Genomic DNA, 9,770 nt, shown 5'->3' with positions numbered 1-9,770 from the left:
TTTAAGATTCTTAATACCAAGATATCATAAGGTCCAGGAATTTTATAAAGAAGTATTTCTATTTATGTAATTTCACAAATTTCTCTATACATAAATCAACACTAAAACATGCTTTTGATACCAACAACTTGATTGGTTTGTGAAACAAATCTATCACGCAAATACATATTGCTGTTTTTAGATAAGTTCTAAATGTATTACCAAATCAATTAATTTTATTGTGTATCTCAATATTCCAGTTGATGTATAAGTTTAAATAGAACAAACTATTTGACATTGAAATGTTCTTTATCAAGGGAGAAGGAATACAATTTTAAAGCCAAACCGAGTGACACGTAGTTCTGAATGATTTATTGGCTGTCTGCCATTCTGAAATGGCTGCCAGTCAATGTTACAAGTGACATCTTTCAGATAGTGTGAACTCTTTTAAGCAAGTACTTTTCACTATAAAATTACAGCTGAAGATCATGAAAAGTGTGGTGTTTATCTTAATGGGCTGAAAGACCTATTTCAACAGTTACAGTAATTCAGAAAAATAGTCTCAAGTCTAGTATTTCAATAATGTTATTTTCGTAGATTTTCGTCTTTAAAGACAATGCTTCACTCTTGCAGAAAATGACTTCTCTAATCATCCTGGATTTCAAAAATCTTTCCATTATTTAATATTTAAATCGCTGGCAGAACTTGGCATGAGGAGTAGAGAGCTGTCACCACGCAGCCAGTCATTTTTCTTGGTTTTCCATATGCCATGCCCAGCAATAGAGCATTTCTTAAGGGCTGAGGAATAATAGCAGTGCCAAACACAGAGATGACATTAACAGGAATGAGAGGGTCCAAGCTGTTTTCCTAGACTGATTCTCATTCATCCTGAATCAAAGCATTTTCCTATCATTGTTATAGATATTTCGCTTGTGGTATTATCTATCTTTTGGCAATGTTGATTTTTTTTCTGATTATCCAAATAGGTAATGTTAATGGGGAAAAAATCAGATATTAAGGGGAAAAAAAAAACTAGAAATAAATGTTAACCCAAGACAGTAACAATACAATTAATTTATATGATACTTGAGGGATTGTGTCAATTATATTTTAAATGAAATTATAAAAATTCATCACCTGTGTTTTCTCCTATGATTATATATTCAACTAAGGCACAATTGTAAATGGTTGTATTTGGTTGAATTTTTAGATTGTTTGCAAGTTTTACTGTTGCAGACAATAATAATGGGAGTTTCTTTGAAAATAAATTTAGTTGTTCTATAACCAAGGCATAAATATTCAATTAAATAAAATTAGCACAAATATTAAACGAGAAGTATATTATATATAAAATGCATAAATAAAATAAAATGAAATATCCTACATTGATCACTTTATGTCTATAGTTACCCTATTGATTCTGTGCTCATTTGCATATGGGTATATATGCAATTTTATAAAACGAAGTATTCGTAGTGTACATAAATTTAGTAATTATTTTACCCCTCAAAAGTATATGCAATGAGTGGCATTTATATATACATTTCATTAACCTGGAAGAAGAATGTTAGTCAAAAAAACTATGAATTTAACAATTTTCTGGTTAATTCCAATGGGTTCTGTCCGGGCGCATGGCTCATGCCTGTAATCCCAGCACTTTGGGAGTCCGAGACTGGCGGATCACAAGGTCAGGAGATTAAGACCATCCTGGTTAACATGGTGAAACCCCGTCTCTACTAAAAATACAAAAAATTAGCTGGGCTTGGTGGCGGGTGCCTGTAGTCCCAGCTACTCAGGAGGCTGAGGCAGGAGAATGGCCTAAACCCGGGAGGCGGAGCTTGCAGTGAGCTGAGATCCGGCCACTGCACTCCAGCCCGGGCGACAGAGCAAGACTCCGTCTCAAAAAAAAAAAAAAAAAAAAGAAAATTTGAATAGCTGTATCCAACATGAAAAGGTTGTTAGTAGTATTAAATGAGTTACTATAGGTAAAACAATCAGGGAAGTAATTAAAGAGAATCTGCACTAATATTGTTTTATTTAAAATTTCTATACACAATCCTTTGATTCATTTGGAATTAGTTTTAATGTATTTTAGAAAATAAGGTTTATTTTATATTTTCCCCCAAAACAATTCTTCAAGACAACTTTTTGAACAGTTAATTCCTTCTTTGTTTATAATATGCATTTTAATAAAGTGACTTATCTTCATGATTTCTGGGACATCTGTTCTATCTAATTTATTATTCAACATTCGTCTCAGTATTTTCATTTCCTTGATCCATTTCACCTTACTGATCAACCCTTCTTTACTCAGTCTGAATTTTTTTTAGAAATTCTGAGAGAGCCCCAAACCTTGGTTTTGGGTCTTCTTTCAATCCTGTTTGTCTTTCCACGTGATCTTAATTATTTACATGACATTATACCCTATCTTTATGGTGACAAATCCCAAAATTATCTCTCTGGCTTAAACTTATCCTTAAAGATTTGGTTGCAACTTATTAAGAAGTCAGGTTCAACATAATACATGCATTGTTGATTTAATATGCTCATCAAAATATTTAAAGTTTTATTTTAATGCAAAAAATAAAGCTTTTAATTTTATCTCCTATTTAATAATTTTGACAAAAAACATTATACCAATCATTATTAATTATTGCTGGGTTTTAAAATATTATCTGATTAAATATTTTTGACTTTGAAAAATGATAACAAATGCTTCTCTCTTGTCCCCTTGACCATACTTGATATTCCTTTTTCCAAATCCGGCCCACAAGTTCAGAATATAACCTGTTAAAATATCTTCTATGTATAAACTATCTTTAAATTTTCTTGAGAGAATACTAAGTAACCAAAAGCATTGCTCCTTTGCCCTATAAAAGAGAGAACAATAAAAAAAAATCCCTTTTTTTTTTAGTTATTTTAAATGGTAATTAAAGCTATTGTGAGGGCTCTTTTATCAACCAAACTTGTGAACAAAAAACAGCTCAAATTTATGTGTAAATAAAATATATTGAGATAAAGCTTTTCATTCAATGTGTGATTTTCAGTTCCAAAAAAACACACTCATGTTCAAGAACAAAGACTGGTACAATAACTATCTACAAAATGCTTTTGTTACTAGATTTTAATTCCTTCATCAAACAGATGCAGTCAAAGTTGATAGTGTCACTAGATGCAGAGGTCTATCAATATCCTTCCCACCATTTAATATGTTCTTAATCTCAGGGAAATCCTTAATCATATTATTCTAAATTGTACAGCTGACTCCTGAACAACACAAGGTTTAGGGGCATCAAACCTCCCTATCCCCTCCCCACCACCCTAGCACAGTCAAAAATTCACATATAACTTTAGTGATAACATTAACACATATTTCGTATGCTATATGTATTTTACACTGTACTTTTACAATGAAGTGAGCTACAGAAAAGAAAAGAAAATACATTTACGTACTATACTACGTTTATCTCACAAATTTACAATCCTGTGTTTACAAGATGGAGCCTTCTTCTGAAATGGCGGCACCCACAGCTGCAGACCTCAATCTAGAGTACCTATTAAGCAATTCAACTTTTTCCTGTAATGTCAGGACCTTTCTCTGCTTCCTGGAAGAACTTTCAGCATCACTAGCAGCACTTTGTATAAGTCTGAAGGTGTTTTTCAAGTTTTATTGTATTGCACTACATATCATGAAAAATACATAACCATGAGAGATCACCTTTTACTGTGACAATTTACTGGAGAGGCAAGCTACTCACAAGAAGGTGATTAGCATTGTGTGGCATTTTAAGTGAATACTCACAACACTTGAGTTTACTGCAAGAACAACAGGTGGAGGCTAGGAAATTATTCCAGTAGTACAGTATGTAATACAGTTAATTTCGTGCAATTATGATTTAATATTGTATATTTATGTTTTACATTTCTCTCAACTGCAGTTGGCTGAGTGTGTGCCTACGTCTTGATAAATTTTAATGTTTTGTAATAGATGCATATATATTTCATTGTAGTAAATGATAGATTACACTAGTATCTACATATAATTTATGCATTCATGACTTATCATTTTGTTAGTTTTTTAATATTTCTTTTGTACATGGTTCACTTGTAAGCTTTTTCAATTTGTCATAAATCTCCAAAAATGTTCTGATATATTTATAGGAAAAAATCTACATATGAGCAGACCTGCACAGTTCAAACCTGTGTTGTTGAGGAGTCAACTATGTATTATAATTTAAGAGAGGATTCAACTCTTTCATTCTACTGGCAGTGGGTTAACATAAACTTTAGTCATAACTGCTGAGCTTTCTTGGCACACTAAGGACAAATTGACCAATGTATTTAACCAATAGCTGGGGGAACATTTTGCTAAAATTGGTAAGTATATCTTTATAACTATATCTGTATAACTTGTCTCAACCTTCACCAGATTAATCCTAGCAAAACTGTAAAATGTCTCAGTAAAAATCTAAATGAATTTTTCATAACAAGTGCTGGCAATAGATTTTTTAAATATGTTCTGATCATTATTTGTATCTTGTTGGCATGGACAAAATCCTTTCTTTTTTTTCAGCCTGGGGAATCGCAACCTATTTCTCTAGTAACAAGGAAACGATTTTACTGAAATTTTTATTAAATAATGTGGCAAAGTTTTGTCAATTAATCAGACTTCACTGTCCATATCCTTTCAACCTTTTAGGAAGGCAGAAAAATGGAATTCTGAAACTAAAGTTGCCAAAGTTCACAGAGATTTTAAAACCTGCATGGTCTATGGTATTTCTTCTTTCTGTGGTTCATCTGTGGCTTATGAGTTAGTAACAGACTAAACTGAGTGTCTAGGAATATTAGCTCTGATTCTAGAAATCTACAGTTGTTTAACTAAATGCTGTAAGGACTCAGGAAATCTATTCTTTCAAAAAAAGTTACTGAAGGCTTTCCCCATTAGTATCCTAAACAATGTCTGCAAAATTGGTTTTCATACCTGGATACCTTGTCTTCTAAGAGACACCGCAGAGAAAGATCCCAGGAAAAAAGTCATTATCAGGCAGAGCTAGCAACTAGCAAACCCATAAATCTTTAAAAGACTGATCCTCAGATTCCTATCTCTCAAGTAAAGAGGTTTAGGTCATCTTCATATTACCAGAAAGTAACTCTACTAAAAACCTCTAACTAATGACTCTTAGGATTCTTCCAAAAGCAAATAGTCTTTGGGAGGAGACAGCTTCCATCAAATGCCTTCAAATCACGTGAATCGCTATATGAGATATCAGTATCTGCAAACCAAGGTCCACATAAAAAGACCATTGGGTGTCATATTTAATCTGTAAATCTTGAGTTTTTATTTTCCTAGTTACCTTTTTTTAAATCTTTTTATGCTTAAGGTTACATTTAATTACTTTACCTATAATGCTACTATTCCTAATTTCTCTATGCCATCCTCATTCTCTAGAAGAGTTCAGAAGCTGGCTGTAATTCATTCACAATTTGGCTGAACATGCAGTTGAATCGGGGCTAAGTTGCACACATTTTCCTTAGGATGCCAATTAGTGTTTTTTTTTTTAACATTGATTCCAAATATGAAACATCTGAGTTTATCAATAATTGGACTCCCTGCTTATTTTCATTTTATCTGACAAACAGCAGAGCATTAGATAAATAGAAATATTAAATCCTAATATGCTGCACCCAGGAAAGAAAGCTTATGCCTACAGTAGAAGAGCACTCAGAGATCTTTACTATAAGGCAGCTTCTGTCACTAAGCCTTTAGAAAGAAATGTCTTAAAAAGAAGAGAACAAATGGCACGTACTTAATTCATTTCTCACATTTACATATCGTAAATAATTCTTATTACATATTCAAGCTCCTATCACATCTTCCTCTTCCTCTTTGTGATAAGGTCTTCATTTTATATCCCCAAAAGAGATTAATAGCAGAATGGAGCTGAAGGCAATCAATAAACTCAATCAACGTTAATGACTGCTACTGGATTTGTGGCACCAGAACCTATTGATTATTTAGCAATCTTGACATAAACTAACATATTGATGTGGTAGTCAGAATAATGACTCTTCAGAGATATTGGGGTCCTAATCCAGAGAATTTATAAATTTGTTAGCTTACCTGGCAGGACAGAGTTTGCAAATGCAATTAAAGTTAAGAATCTTGAAATGGAGAGACTATCATAGATTTTTAGGTGGCCAAATGCAATCATAAGATTCTTTAGAAGTGGAAGAGGGAAATATAAAAGGAGAATGTGAGGACTTGGTCCTTCATTGGTAGCTTTGAAGTTGAAGGAAGGGAACTGTTATAGACTGGATATTTGTGTCCCCCTAAAATTAATCTATTTAAGATGATGGGCATTGTTCAATTATTAATAGATTATTTTTAGTAATCTATTAATTGGCAGTATGATAGTATCTGGAGATGGAGATTTTCAGAGGAACTTAGGTTGAGATAATGTCATAAGTGTGGTGTTCTCATGATACTATTAGTGTTCTTTTAAGAAAAGATGGGGATACTAGACCCCTGCCCCACCCTTCTCTTTCTATTTCCATAAACTTGTATCCAGGAAAGGCTATGTGAACACAGAGAGAAGGTGGCCATCTACCAACCAGAGAGGGAGTGGGCCTTCACCATGAACCACATATACCTGCATCTTAATCTTGGACTTCCCAACCCTTAGAACCCTGAGAAATAAATGTCTGTTGTTTAAGCCACCCCGTCTATGATATTGTCTTGTAGCATTCCAAGTGAAGACAGGGAACATGCATCAAAGAATGCAGCTGGAGTCTAAAACCTGGGAAAGGAGAGGGCATGGATTATTCCACAGAGCCTAAAGAAGGAATGCAGTCTTCCAGTGGTTTGATTTTAACTCAGTAGGACCTGTGTTGAACTTATAACCTGGAAAACTGTTAGACAATAAATTTATGTTGGTTTTAGACTACTAAGTGTGTAATTTTTCTAACAGCCACAGGAAAATAATACATTTCGCAAATCAGTGCATGTTTCATGATGGTCAATGATATGCCCCAGGGTCCCTTTTGGCCATGATTTCTATCCCTTCAAAAAACAAAACAAAAGAAAAAAGTAAAACAAAAGGACCAATTTTACTATATAATTTGATTTTTAAAAGTATTTTATATTTATTTAATCCGGCATATCCAAAATATTGTCATCTCAGCATAAATCAATATTAAAATTTGTATTCAGTTTTTATATTTTTTAAACTAAATCTAGTTTGTATTTTACACATAGCATAAGTCAATTCAAATTCACCATGTTTCAAGTGTTCAATATCTACATGTCACTAGTAATAACTGTAGTGGACAGAGTTGATCCAGATTTTTAAGTGTATTGGTACAAAACTAAGTACATTTTTATCTTATTAAAACAAAACAAAGCAAAACTCCAAAACTATGTCTATGTTCCTTTTGCTTTTTTAAACATTGAACATATTATTCTTGTTTTTAATTTAGTTTTGTCTGTATTTAGTTCTATTTTTTGGTGGCTGTTATTTCTTGTATGGTTGGCATCACCTTTTTTTTCAATTTCTTAAACTATCTAAACTATTATGCTCTAAGTTTAGTTCAATTTCAATCAGCTAATGAAAGACTTTGAAAGACTCATTTAACTCTCTTAAGCCATTCTCCACAGACATGAAAAATCTTCCTCTCACGATTCCCTCCTGAAACACTGCAAAAATATGTCAAAACGGTGTACTTTCTTGGCACAGAGTTTTAATAAACTTAGTTTTGCTTTAATAATAAATTGTCTGATTATATTTCAGGGAATTCCACTGGTAAAAGCATAAAATAGTATTAGTTCAGGTCATCTTTTGTAAAGTTATGATTGTGCCATAATATCAATTCTTGTCAAAATTTATGACCTCAAAATCAACTTAATATGCATCAACATAGATATTTTTTAGCAATTCTAGACTCCAGGTGCTTATTTAAATAATATGGGTACACAAGACTGAGCAAAATCAGTTGCTATTGAACGTACGTTTTAGAGAAATACGTCATGAACAGATGTGTTTTGTTAAATAAGGAACTTGATGACATAATCAATATCATGGCAGCATGCAACTGTTGGTTCGTATGTCTCTTTAAACAAGCACATATGCTCATTCATGGAGTGTGTATTTGTATCTGTGCTGTGTCTGCGTGGTGAAGCAGCAAGCAATAATTGGATGTCTTGATTGTCTAACAGCAAAAAACGCCTACATAATAAAAAGAAATTCTGATTTATTTAGTAGTTCAACTGAGCTTTTCTTTTTAATGTAACACAGATGGTCCCTGATTTACAATGGTACAACTTTACAGTTTTGCCATGGTACAAAAGTGATAAACATTCAGTAGAAACAATACTTTTATTACCCATATACCCATTCTGTTTTTCACATTCAGTACAGAATTTAATAATTTACATGTGATATTCAACACTTTATTTAAAAATAGGCTTTATGTTAGATATTTTTTTCTGACTTTTGGCTAATGTAAGTGTTCTGAGCACATGTGCTCTAGGGCACCAATACACTTCACCAATACACTTAAGTTCTAGGGCACATGTGCACAACCTGCAGGTTTGTTACATATGTATACATGTGCTGTGTAGGTTTGCTGCACCCATTAACTCATCATTTACATTAAGTATTTCTCCTAATGCTATCTCTACCCCATCCAATGAGAGGCCCCGGTGTGTGATGTTCCCCATCCTGTGTCCAAGTGTTCTCATTGTTCAATTTCCACCTGTGAGTGAGAACATGCAGTGTTTGGTTTTCTGTCCTTGCGATAGTTTGCTCAGAATGATGATTTCTAGCTTCATCCATGTCGCTACAAAGGACATGAGCTCATCCTTTTTTATGGCTGCATAGTATTCCATGGTATATATGTGCCACACTTTCTTAATCCAGTCTATCATTGATGGACATTTGGGTTGGTTCCAAGTCTTTGCTATTATGAATAGTGCCATAATAAACATATGTGTGCATGTGTCTTTATAGTAGCATGATTTATAATCCTTTGGGTATACACTCAATAATGGAATCTCTGGGTCAAATGATATTTCTAGTTCTAGATCCTTGAGGAATTATCACACTGTCTTCCACAATGGTTGAACTAGTTTACACTCCCACCAACAGTGTAAAAGTGTTCCTATTTCTCCACATCCTCTCCAGCACCTGTTGTTTCCTGATTTTTTAATGATCGCCATTTTAACTGGTGTGAGATGCTATCTAATTGTGGTTTTGATTTGCATTTCTCTGATGACCAGTGATGATGAGCATTTTTTTATGTGTCTGTTGGCTGCATAAATGTCTTGTTTTGAAAAGTGTCTGTTCATATCCTTTGTCCACATTTTGATGGTGTTGTTTGATTTTTTTCTTATAAATTTGTTTAATTTCTTTGTAGATTCTGGATAGTAGCCCTTTGTCAAATGGGTAGATTGCAAAAAATTTTCTCCCATTCTGTAGGTTGCCTGTTCACTCTGATGGTAGTTGCTTTTGCTGCGCAGAAGTTCTTTAGTTTAATTAGATCCCATTTGTCTATTTTGGCTTTTGTTGCCATTGCTTTTGGTATTTTAGTCATGAAGTCCTTGCCCATGCCTTTGTCCTGAATGGCATTGCCTAGGTTTTCTTCTAGGGTTTTTATGGTTTTAGGTCTTACATTTAAGTGTTTAATCCATCTTGAATTAATTTTTCTGTAATGTGTAAGGAAGGGATCCAGTTTCAGCTTTCTACATATGGCTAGTCAGTTTTCCCAGCACTATTTATTAAATAGGGAATTATTTT

The sequence above is a fragment of the Theropithecus gelada genome, chromosome 6 (genome assembly GCF_003255815.1).
Source record: "Theropithecus gelada isolate Dixy chromosome 6, Tgel_1.0, whole genome shotgun sequence".
In the NCBI taxonomy this organism is placed as follows: Eukaryota; Metazoa; Chordata; class Mammalia; order Primates; family Cercopithecidae; genus Theropithecus; species Theropithecus gelada.
This window is presented reverse-complemented; position numbering follows the sequence as displayed.